The sequence below is a fragment of the Syngnathoides biaculeatus genome, chromosome 18 (genome assembly GCF_019802595.1).
Source record: "Syngnathoides biaculeatus isolate LvHL_M chromosome 18, ASM1980259v1, whole genome shotgun sequence".
NCBI classification, from domain to species: Eukaryota; Metazoa; Chordata; class Actinopteri; order Syngnathiformes; family Syngnathidae; genus Syngnathoides; species Syngnathoides biaculeatus.
Window position 1 is genome coordinate 6,748,551 of NC_084657.1, and position 13,083 is coordinate 6,761,633.

The 13,083-nt window shown below is 43.3% G+C and overlaps 2 non-coding genes across 2 annotated transcripts; both read right to left on the reverse strand.

Annotated features, from left to right (window-relative positions):
• Positions 1 to 1,115: 1,115 nt before the first annotated feature.
• trnae-uuc (transfer RNA glutamic acid (anticodon UUC)) lies at positions 1,116 to 1,187 on the reverse strand. The gene has a single exon. It is a non-coding gene; the product is annotated as a tRNA-Glu (tRNA).
• A 3,286-nt stretch (positions 1,188 to 4,473) lies between these two features.
• On the reverse strand, positions 4,474 to 4,546 carry trnak-uuu (transfer RNA lysine (anticodon UUU)). Its single transcript has one exon. It is a non-coding gene; the product is annotated as a tRNA-Lys (tRNA).
• Between the last annotated feature and the right edge of the window lie 8,537 nt (positions 4,547 to 13,083).

Consider the following 13,083-nt stretch of genomic DNA (forward strand, 5'->3'; position numbering starts at 1 on the left):
AGACTCAAAATTCCTCTGAGGTGTGATTGTGAGTGCGACTGTTGTCTGTCTCCATGTGCCCTGCCCTGATTGGCTGGCAACCAGTTCAGGGTGTACCCTGCCCGTCATGTTTAGCTTCTTCCATTTTCTCATGATTGCTCCAGCAGTGGACCTTTTTTCACCAAGCTGCTTGGCAATTTCTCCATAGCCCTTTCCAGCCATGTGGAGTTGTACAATTTTGTGGGGTGGACAGGTGTCTTGATGCAGCTAACAACCTCACACAGGTGCATCTGATTCAGGATAATACATGGACCTTTAATGGCGGACTAACAGGTCTTTGAGGGTCAGAATTCCCGCTGCTAGACAGGTGTTCAAATACTTATTTGCATCTGTATCACACAAATAAATGGTTAAAAAACATACATTGTGATTTCTCGATTTTTCTTTTGAGATTATCTCTCTCACAGTTGACATGCACCAATGATGAAAATTTCAGACCCCTCCATGATTTCTAAGTCGGATAACTTGCAAAATGGCAGGGTGTACAAATGCTTATTTTCTTCACGGTAAATGTTGGACGCGTGCCTATTCAGGGAAATCCAATGACTTGCGTGTGTGCCTGCAGACTTCTATGTCGTCCGGCAAGACTGGTGCATCGATGCACACATTGAACTCATTTCACCCAAAAAGTTGAATCCAGGCCTTTTGGTTTAAAAACACAAATTCCGACTTGTTGGCCATGTGGGACATCTCTTTGGTTTTTATTTTCCACACTATGGGAGATGTACAGTTGCGGTAGAGTTTTGCATTCAGAAGATTCACATACTGGAAATTGAACCTGGCCGTCCAGGGTGAAACAAGAATCGCAAGACCATATGAGACACGATGTTTCTTACACTCATTTTTTTTAATTCTTTATTTTCTTTCAAGCGTCAGCCAATCATATTAACAGTATTGAGGTTTCAGTCCCATCGGGGTAAATGGGAGCAAATGAAAAACAGTTATCCTGAAAGGGATATTAGATGGGGCACTTTTGCTGTCCAAAACAGTGATTGCTCTCAATTTTTTTTTTAACCTAATGTGTTGGGAACTTTCAGCATGTAAATCAAAGACTATACTACACAGTCCTGTCAACATTCCCATACCGGGAGTTGCACCCGGGCCACCTGGGTGAAAACCAGGAATCCTGACCGCTAGACCATATGGGACACATGTTGCCAAAAATTCTTCACAGTTTTTATTACATACATTACATAAGACGGGCCAGAAGAATCCCAATAAAAACTTGAAATCCAAACTTCCAAACCAAATGGAAAATCTGTGGAGGTCCCTGCCACTTATTATTTCTGAAATAGATTTATTTTTTTCCCAGGCCCAATATGTTGGAAACATTCTGAAATAAATGAAAGCCGAAATGGTGGAATACAGGAATTATTCTCACACAGTGCTCCTGCGGTAAATGCAGAAATCCGAGCCACTTGATCATGTGAGAAATGCCTCTTTTATTTTTTTGTTTTTTTTTCCAACAAATATCGTCCCCATGCTTAGTTGGCACTTTTCCACATGAATGTTCACGCCAAATAGGTGGATTGCAAGGGGGGGCGAGATTGCTGTCATGTTAAAAGTCGGAGCTCGTTCGCTGGGTGAAGATCTCTTCCATTATATTGGAACTCAGTTGATGAAAGCTTTGCAGGTGGCAAAGTCTAAATGACGGAATTTAGTAATAAGAATAAGTAAAATTCCCATAACAGGAGTTCAACCAAGGCCACCAGGGTGAAAAGCGGGAATCATGACAACTTGAACAGATGGCATTTATTGAGATGTGACTTCAATTTCATTTCAGAAATTTTCCTCACTTTATTTTAAGCACATCGGTGCATGCATTGAGCTCATCTAACCTGGTGTACGGACCACTTTAACCAAATTTCTCACTTATGATTTGCTATTCCTATTATTTATCTTCTTGCCTGCCAGAAAATAGACCAAGTACTCTCCTGCCTGTCTCTCTGATCACCTTGGCTGTCGTGGTCCTGTCTTCTGAACGCTCCTCCTGTCCACCAACAGCCTGTCTCACCTCTTTCTGAGAAGCCACACCACCACTCTCTCTCCTGTCTCAGCTTCTACCACATGTTCTTTGTTCTGCCTTTGTCTTATTATTCTCCCTCCGCACCACCAAAGTCATTTTTCACACCACCATCCGATGCTGTTCCCTGCCACGACCTGACAGGTCACCTCCTTCAGATGACTTCTTCTGCGCAATATGTAATCCACCTGCGTGCACCCTATGTTCCTGCCTCTTCTGGAAGAAACTGTTCATGACAGCCATTTCCATCTTTTTTCACCAAGTCTAAAACCATCTGTCCATCATGTTTCTTAACCTCATGCTGGACTTTCCCTTTATTTCTTCATCACTCCTGCTTCTTTCACCAACATGTCCATTAGAATCTCAACCAATCACAACTCTCTCTGTGTCTAAGATGCCCACAACAACTTCATCGAGTTCCTTCCAGGATTTCTCTTTCAGCTCTCGGTCACATCCTACTTGTGCGGCACAGCGACTCATGACATTTATACACTCCATCTCCATGGCAATTGGGATGCGGTCAAATGAAAGGAGCAAGCTTGAACCGTGCAGGTACCACAAGATCACAAGTGTGTATGTGTGAAACTGCGTACAGGTCTCTCTGGCTCAGTCGATAAAGCATGAGACTATTACTCTCAGGGTCGTGGAATTTAACCCCATGTGGGGAGATAGACTTTCAGATCCAATTTTATCTATAATATGACACTCAAATTCAAGTTTCAACCTCACCAATTCATTTGATACTCTCCAAGACATTCTCAAATATCTGCCCTTTAAAATTTCTCCATTTCTCTTCCCTTTGACACCATGGTAAACTCATCGAAATCTGCATTCGACACACAGCAACTGAATTTCCCCTGGCACCCTGCAGGTTTACGGTGCCAGGCGCGCACTGGGTTAAGGCGGTATAGCCAGTGGATATGGATCAATTTAGATGAAAATATAAATTCATCCATCCATTTTCTTCACCGCTTATCCTCACGAGGGTCGTGGGGAGTGCTTGAGCTGATCCCAGCTGTCATCGGGCAGTAGGCAGGGTACACCCTGAACTGGTTGCACGGAACGTCAAGACAAACAGCTGCACTCACAATCACACCTAGGGGCAATTTTAGAGTGTCCGATTAATGTTGCAATTTTTGGAAAGTGGGAGGAGTGCCTGGAAGAAACCAATGCAGGCACGGGGGGAACATGCAAACTCCAAACAGGTGGGTCTGGGATTGAACCCGGAACCTCGGAACTGTGAATCCAATGCTTTACCAGGCTGATCCACCGTGTCGCCAAAAACTTGTATATTTGTTATGCAAGGTTTTAAAATGGAAGCACGCGCCAACATTAGAGCATTTATCCTGCTGTGGGAGTAGCTGAGAATTTGCATTGTTTTGGTTTAGTGAGACAAGGTCAAACATCAGTCAATCCCAAACATTGTTCATGTTTACATACTTGTTAAAACCCATTCAATAACTAATATTTCCTGACCTGGAATCAAACGCAGGCAGCAACAGTGAGAGAAATGAATTCTAACCACTAGTCCATCAGGGAATGACTTGTGTGCTCGCGAGTGTCCTTTTGGTGCATATCTGGCACGAGAAATGCTATGATTATGAAGGTGCATCTTCCAGGGTGAGTCGCAACCTTTGCAGTCTGATTGTGCTCATCCCTTTGAATTCATAAAATATGAGAATCTTGACTGTGCAGTCTCCTGATTTCATGTCAAAACCAAAGTTTGATGTCTTAATGTATTGTATTTGATGACTATTGACTTGTTAAAAATTTATTGATTGTGAAGTTTGCAAGAGTCTACTAATGTAAAATACTGCTTGAATGCATTATATTATACGTGGCTCTTTCAGTATGACATTGTTGAGCAGGACAGTTCTTTCGCGTGTACTGAATCTTTCGATTCAGTTCATTAAAAAGGTTCCTTCACCAAACTGTAAATTTTCACAAAATCATTCAAGTCCCACCTCATTGTTAATGATCCATCCGCGAACTTCACATTCACGGAAAGGTTACATGCGTTGTTGCCATGTAAAAGATGGTTAGCATGGAGAGGCTGCACAATTGCGTTGACTGGCTCCGAGTGCATGCTCAAATGCCCACAATCCTTTGCGGCAAAGCACTTGACAAACCCGAGAAATAACGAAAAGGCTGAGCATCTGTACGTGATTCGATTGTCTTTATGCATTTAAAGCTGAGACTCTTGGAATATATTTACTGTAGTTGAGGGGTTATCACTTGAATTATTATGAAAAAGTGGCACTTTTAATTTGATGCGCTCATCAGTCATCCACCGTGTTGCCTCAACTCAACTCATTCTTGTTCATTCAACATTTTAAATCTCTTTCTGGTGAGGAGACAGATTCAAAACAAGATTGTACAGATCAGAAATTCTCACTGTTTGCGAGTTTGATTGCCTGAACAGGGACTTGAACCCTGGATCCTCAGATTAAAAGTCTGATGCACTACCAACTGAGCCACACAGGCCACATGTTGTACCTTTTTCAATTTCAATTATTAGGATGTAAACACATAGCGGATTCCTTGACCACAATGCTCCTCCAAAATCTGAGCGTCCACTTCCCAGTGGCAGATAGGCAGATATATTTTTGCCTTATGAATGGAATGGAATGGAAACAACAACAACAACAACTCAAAGCTATGATGCTGTGCAATGGGAGGCAATGCAACCCAAAGATGACATTGTTTTTAAAAAATTGATGGTAAAATCCATTCATCCATCCATTTTCTGAGGCACATATCCTCACGAGGGTGGAGAAAGTTCTGGAGTCAATCCCCGCAGTCCTTGAGGATGAGCATGCTCCACCCTGAACAGGTTGCTAGCCAATCGCAGGGCACATGGAGACAGACAACAGTCGCACTCACAATCACACCTTGGGGCAATTTAAATGAAATGTTTTTGGAATGTGGCAGGAATCCCGAGTGCCGGAGAAAACCCACAGAAGCCAACGCTTTACAACTGCGCCACCATGCTGCCTCTTGTTTGGTTTTCTGATACTGGATTAGTATCCTGTATGCCACAACATATCAACCTTTCCACCTCATCATCACTTCAACCAACTCCTCAGCTTTTCCTCTTCTAGTGCTCCAACATTCAAAGTCCCTACACTCAGTGGACCGGGTCTGTTCCATTCCTCTTCTCTTCTTCTTGTCGATGAATCCGCTTGTCCTCCTCTTCTTTGCTCGACACACAATCGCTGAATTTCCACACGACGCCCGTGCAGGTTTAACCGTGCCGGGATGGGCAATTGTTTACCCGGGCCACGACTTTCTCGGGTATGATATTCTTTAGTGAATGCTCTACAGTTGTTTGCCACAGTTTTATGACGGATTGTCCTTCCAGACGTAACCTCTGCATTTATCAGGGCTTGGGACCGGCCCGACGGATTGCACTTGCTTGTGCCCCCGTAGGGCTGCATTGACAACATGAGACAAGCAACACCTGAATTTTACAATTAGACCGTGATCGGACCATATCGTTTGAATATGACTCGAAAACAATAGTGGATATTTGCCCTAGTAACTTCATTACGTTTTGTGGCGTTCTCACCTTTTCGAAAAGAGCTTCCGTGTCAAAAGCGGCGTGTCTTCGTCTCCCTAGTAGGGTGCACTGTGTGTTTTCATTGGCTGAATGTCTGTGTGATGTCACGAACAGAGGATCCAGCAACCACATATGGCGACCACTTGGATGTCGTAGAATGACACTTCTGCAACTTGGGGCAGGAATGACACGCTCTCTGCTCACATTTTAGTTTTACGTATAGACATTGAAGTGAATAATGTTATATGTATTTTTCATTACAATGTTTATTTAGGATTCTTTATTGGGATGAACAACCTTTAAAGATATCAGACATAACCTGAATTTCATATTTCAGCCTCATCACTTAATTTTATAATCTTTTCACTTCCAAGACGTTCTCAAATATTCTTTCTTTCAAACAACCCCTTCTCCATTTCTCTTCCCATCTACATACACCATGTTCAATTAGTCCAATCCGTGTTCGAGCTACAGTACTTGAATTTTTTGAGGTTTACCCTAGTGGGAACCGCTTGAGAAATGTGGTTACACCGGAGACTCCAATCGCGGTATATGGAGAAAACATTATTATGTCGGACAAAAGTTAAGCTGGTCACCTTCCACCTGCATTGCTTCGCTCTGCATTCCATCCTTCTGTGTATAACCAGTCCAACCTTTACAAAATACCCTATGAATTGGCGAGAACCAAACCGAGATTACCCCTGACCGGGAATCGAACGCGGGCCACATCAGTGAAGAGTGCTAGAATCCTACCACTAGACCATCAGGGACTTCCCCCCCTGGTTAGTTTACATGCTCCAGCAATTACTCTGAAATCATAGATGAGGAGACTAAGGGTGCCACTGCCTCTCTCCCTAACATTCCTGTCCTTCCGATTTCGTTACGTCCTTTCTCACTCGAACCGTCTCTCATCTCGGCTCCGGCGCGCGGCGTGCCTCTGTGACACCTTCTCCTCCCAGGCCGGCGCGGGAGCCGGAATGCCGCCCTACGCGGGCGCGCGCGCCCAAAACACCACCCGTCCGACAGCGCATTCATCTGTGGCGGCTCTCGCTAGTGGGACGCCGTCAGCCAGGGGGTGCGCTTACCAACCGTGATCCCTAACGTCCCTCTGGGCTTTCATTTCCGCCCGTACTTGCAGGAGCGCGGGTCCCTTCGCAACTTCGTGGATCGTGGGCGTTCGGGCCGGAGGATTTCGCAAAATGGATGTGGAAAGGTAAGACTAACGACTAACACGCGCAGTGCGGAGTGACTACTGGGACTCCACGAAAGTGGCTGGCATGAAAGGGCACAGATGGGTAGGAGAAAGGAGGCCGGGAGGGACGGGGACTTGACATGAACGGAGGGGTGGCGCGTGTGGATACGAGAACGCAAGGCGGGGGAGGTTGGCTGTGAGCACGGGGCAAGGCGGGTATGATACGGTCAGAGCGGATAAGAACGATGACGGAGGACGAAGGGGGGGAGAGCGGGCGGGAAGGAATCTTAAAGCGGGGGCACGAAGCACGACGTGATGGTGGAGGAAGAGTCGAGTAGGATGCGGGGCGGGGGGAGGGAGGGACGCCAGCAGGGCGGTGCTGCCAGAGAATAGAGGGGGTAGGGGTGGGGCGGGGCGAGTGGTGCAGGGGGAGTTCAATAATAGACCCAAAAAACCGGCGACATCTTGAAAGAGAGGTCCAAGAACGCTGGGCGACGAGTCCAGGGGGGGGGAGGGGGGGGTGGAGCGCCGGCCGGGGAAGAACGAACGTTCTACGAAGGGCACAAAGGACAGGTGGGGAGCGACGCCGGCCCGTAGGAAGCGCCTAGCTGGGGGAATAGCGACCGGACTCCTCACCACTTTCCTTGGCCTAGCTTTCTTTTTTTTTTTTTTTTTTTGTCTCAAACCCTGCACATCCCACAACCCATCACCTTGTTTTCCCTTGTGACGTTTGGTCACGTCTGTGCGTCCTGGTGACGGAACACATCCCACAGCCACATGTTTGGGGGCTTTTCGTCGGTGCAACGGGCGATTTTTTGGGGTCTTTTGGGGTGAGCGTTTAGTTTAGCTCGATTAGCTAACACCCAGTTTACTTACTAGAAAAAGGGACTTTCCAACGTCGGCGAAGTGTCGTAAAGGAAGCCCACTGACAACAGTGGTTGGTATTATTATTATTGGAAATGTAGTTTAGTCATGTATTCGATTTGCGTTAAATTCCAATCAAGGCTGTTCACCTTAGACGACATTTTATGTTGGCAAGTTTCCCTTCCACGTTAAAGTTCAACAGCTGCATGTTTGCGACGTGTGGCAAAACCACATGAATAAATAAAACAATTAAAAGGCGACATATTTTGTACTACATTCGTTATACTTTGAAATTCAAACCCTGGAAGTTGATTGTCCCATTTTTGTTTGTCGGATAGATAACTTCAAATAACTACAATCCAGCCATTTGATTTTCTGTCGTTTTTTTTTTGTTTTTGGTTTGTTTTTGTTTTATTTTTAGCAGTCATGTAGTCAGTCAGTCGTGATGCAATTCGACGTCATACTTCCCTACAAAATGTAAAATTATTTCTTTTGGCTGCCTATCATGCATCGTCAAAGTAAGTACAAAAAACTTCCTAAATTGCATGTCCAAGTCACGCAATTTGATGTGATCCACTTTATTTATTTTTACAAAATAGCATCTAAATTGCACAACAATCCAGTTGCTACAAATCTCAACCGCGCACGTGAGACTCCAGCAAATCATGACTTTTGCATCGAAACAACATGACTAATTTGCATTTTACTTAACCACAAAACATTTTACTTGTCGTTTTTCCTGCTTTGTTCTCTTTCACTTTGTCGGACCAATCTGGAAAAATATTAGTGTAGTGTTACTTCCTAAATAAATGTGAAATGATCTCTGCCAGGTATGCCTTTGCAGTAACCCCTCCTTTATCGCAGGGGTTAGGTTCCAGACCACCCCCGCAGCAGGTGAAATCTGTCAAGTAGCAACTACTTTTTTTATTATTATTATTTAGGAACCTGCCCAGACTCATCACACTTCTATTAACTGCTTAAATACTTTTTATATAAAACACTTTTCTTAAACATCTTTTAAATGCTACAATAACACAGTAGTACCATACACTTTGTACATTTTATTCCTTGCAATATGTGTTTTCATTTTTTTCAGGTTTGTTTTAGGCTATGAAGCATTTATTTTACCACCCACAAAAAAATATTGCATGTACTAAAAATCCAGCAATACGGGGAGAATACTATGATGTGAATGTGGGGACCCAGGGTGGGGGGAATCTCCAGTCCACTAAATCCGTAATAGATTTAGCATAATATAGCAGGGAACGATCCCCCAAAAAATCAAATTTTGAAGGTTTTGACATCTCCAAAGTTTGACTCCCAGATTGTGGATTTCAGAACAATTCACCGGGCATGCAAACCGCAGTTTATCTGAAAGCGTTGACTTTAGCATTGTAAGCAAGCATCTTAATTTGCTTTTCTGTGAAATCACAACTTAAACTTTTTGCAATGTTTTAGTGTAGCAATGAGAACCACAATGAGATCAATGTCCCCAAAGTCATACAATTAAGAGTATATATATATATATACACTAACTACACTGATGTTTGCCAATGCAAATGCTGCCTAAAAACTTTAAAGAAATCGTCCCCCCCACCTTCCATTGTACTTTGAAATCCAGGCCAGGAAGTTGATCGCCACACTTTTCAAATAGACTTTCTGTCTCGCAGAAACTTGACAAGCCAGTAGGTGGTATCGCCTCAAATTAGCTGTATTTCTGATATCAAATGAGCTTTTTTTTCATCATCCATCAGTTGTATCAGTTTACAGACAAATAATATTTTTGGTGCTTCTTAATACATTTATCTCTTTAAGTTTTCAACATAACATAAAATGAACCCTCAAGTTTCTTGTTTAGTCTATATCTTTTGTTGTAGCATAACACAGCACGCCGTTTTCTTCTGGCCCCCCCAAACTAGGGAAAATATGTGTGGCTTTAAAGCACATACCGCTGGTCAAATGTTTTCAACACATTGAATGACAGCATTAAGCATGATTGACTTCCACCGGTTTCCTTCCTCGTCATATGCAAAACAATGTGAAAATGATTCTGTTCCGAATTTTTTTTTTTTTTTTTTTTTTTTTTTTTTTTTTACCTGGAATTAAACTCACTCATCACTTTTTTTGGTCTTTTGAAAGTAAAAGTCTTTAAATCTTGCAACCAAATTGCAAAATTGGCAATATGGACTGTGCTTTGTCCACACAGTCCATATTTGTTCTCAGTTTGCAGACATGTTATCAATGTAATCAGTACACATCAGTGGGGGATTTGCTTTTAGCTATTGAAGCAGGAAAAAAAAAAAATTATCCCGATAAATTAAAGGTAACGGATAAAATCGGTTTATCGCCGACTCTTACCCTGATTGTTCTAAGGACTTTAAAGTCAATGTAAAGTGAAATCAAACGTATCTTCACCGTTGAGAAGACTGTTAATGACAATCAGAAAATATGCAAAGTACTGTATATAAAATAATTAATTGGACACTCTAAATTGCCCCTAGGTGCGATTGTGAGTGCAGCTGTTTGTCTCTATGTGCTCTGCGATTGGCTGGCAACCAGTTCTGGGTGTAGTCCGCCTCCTGCCCATTGACAGCTGCACTCCCCACGACCCTTGTGAGGATTAGCGGCTAGGAAAATGGATGGATGTATAAAAAATAAGGCTTCCAAGTCCTGAAGAAGCTCCCCGTTGTCTTCACTCTTGGGCATTGTTGGAAACCGCACCCTGCTTGTCTGTCAATCATACACTAATTCTAGGACCTATAAAATAGATTCTACTTCATCTAGCATTTACAATATCTTATGCATATTCATCACTACATGTTTGAGGCATGAAACTACCGTAATTCCCGGCCTACAGAGCGCACATGGTTACAAGCCTCACCGAGTGCATTTGTGAAGGAAATACCATTTGCTACATACATACGCCGCAGCTGTGTAAAAGCCCCAAGTGCCCACATTGAAACACGAGATATTTACAAAGAAAGATGGTACACAAAGAATTTTACGCTAGCGCTGCGCTAACGGTAGTGGCACGCTAGTGCTAACAGGGCTGGTTAAAATAAAACTTACAGGTAAATATCACTGAGACACGGCAGCAACACTAACAAGGCCAGTAAAAGTCACTTCCTTGGCACATATATTCCACCGGTCTCATTCTTACCTTTTCCGCTCAAGTGCCCCCTTGCGGCTGTTAAGAAAAAAAATGCACAAATTAGCCGCATCACCGCATAAACCGCAGGGTTGAAAGCGTGTGACAAAGGTTGTGGCTTCTCGGCCGGAAATTACGGTATATTCATTTAAAGTCGCTAGTGGCTTGTAATAGATCCCACCGGGCATTACTGGTGAGATAATAGGCACTAGCCATTAGCTAGCTCGAGAGCTAACAGGCTTGGGTTTTGTATTAATAACGTAACTCGCAATTTCGCCGGATAACCAGTGATGTGTGAACGAAGGCACTCAAAGGACTTTTGATCAACGCCAAATTGTGTGACTAGACTGTTTTAGCGATGCCCTAGCCACTCGGGAAACCTGAAATGGTTAAAAAACAGCTTTACGCAATAGCCTAACAATTAATTAATGAATTACTTGGGCCTGATCTTGCACACCAAAGGCTAGTTCATAACCTCCTGCCTGTTTGTTTCCAGGTATGTCTGAGGGTAGTCTTGACACCCAATCAGGCAAGACCTCACCTGAGGAGCCTCGCATGGAAGCCGAGGACAATCCGCACACTGGTGATCTGTCACCACCGCTGGCGTCGTCTCCAAACTTAGATGATAGCGATACGGCGTCGGGGAACGATGTGCTGTATGACGTTGCTATAGACAGTGCAGAGGATAAGTCGTTAAGCAGCAGCGAGGATGAGGCTCTGAGTGTAGAAAATGGTGGAGACCAGGCTGTGGATCCAGCAAAGGAATGTGGAGATGCTGAAACTAGCACTCAGACAAAGGTGACGTTTACCTTCACTTGTGGACAGTGTGGCTCCCTTTTAGTGCTTCCTGTTTGCTGATATGCGGTGGTGGTTGCTCTTCTTCTCTGTGATTTTATTAATCACTCTCCTCTTAGATTGCCTTGTGTGGTGTGATTTGATCTTGAAGAACTTCTAGCTTTGTGTGTCAGCTTGTGGCTTGGGGGGGTTAGCGGTAGATCTGGTTTAAATGTTGCGCTTCTGTGTGGTGTGGGCGGAACAAAACCCTATTAATTTTATTTAATGCCCTATTTTTCGAATGGTTCCCCAAAGCTCCTAACAGTTTCTCTATCAATTGCTGTACTTCGTATAATCTCAGTAGTAGTCTGGTGAACAAGTCAGGACTTCAGGACTCAGTTCTCTCTTACCATTTTTGTCTTCATCAAGTTACCCTAAGGGCGTTGTGGGTAATAGCCGGCGGAGAAAGGCGTGTCCGAATTGTTGCCTTCAATGTGATGGCAAGATTTTTTTTTTCTTCCTCATTAGATAATGTGCAGAGTTATCAAGCAGCTCATTTTTGGGGTGCGTTGAACTGATGTAAATATGCCATATTTTATTGCCCGCTGAGTTCCTTCTAAAACTCCATCACCTTCAATTACACAACCACACGATAGCCAAATGAAGTAACTATTAAATCTAAAATCAGTTGGTCACATTCTACAATTTGGAATGCGCAATCTATCTGGGATACATTTTTCTGATCCAGGAATATTTGAGGTAATTCCCTAGTAGGCGTTAGATGGAAACATGAGGGTGCTTCACAGCCTCAAAACTTACAACAGGGGTCACCAACGCGGTGCCCGCGGGCGAATGGTAGCCCACGAGGACCATATAAGGCGCCCGTGAGGTATGTTCTAAAAATACCATAGGCCACAAATTACTATTATTTGTGCTTTAAATTGTGAATCTGACTTGCTTACGTGAATTAAAATTTTAAAATACCTGTAATGTCATTTACTACAATAAATTAAAACAAAAATATTTTATGTACGTGTAATGAACTGAGTCTGAAATTTACTGCAAACTGGTCACGTAGCCCTTCATACGATCGGTGCTCTCGAAGTACCCCTCAGCCTTAAAAAGGTTGCTGAGCCCTGACTTACAATATAGCATAGAGCATATGAATTATAATATCTAAAATATGAACCTAAATATGATGTAATTTCTTGGAAATTATTTTTTGTCGAAATTAAGAATCTGCCCGCAGTTTGACGACATTCCACTGGTGTTTCTTTATTTCAGTACCAATATATCCTCGCATTGTCTGAGTAAATAATACACTGCTGCTTAACTGAGTTTATTGCAATCCAAAGCACGAGAGTGATGGCCAGGTAAAACTGCGTCTGAGAGGATTATGGCGTACAAGGTCATCTTATCTCCTGCTGGCGGTTTGATGAGTTAAACTGTCGGAACTTCGTGTGTGCGGGCATCAAATTGCCCTT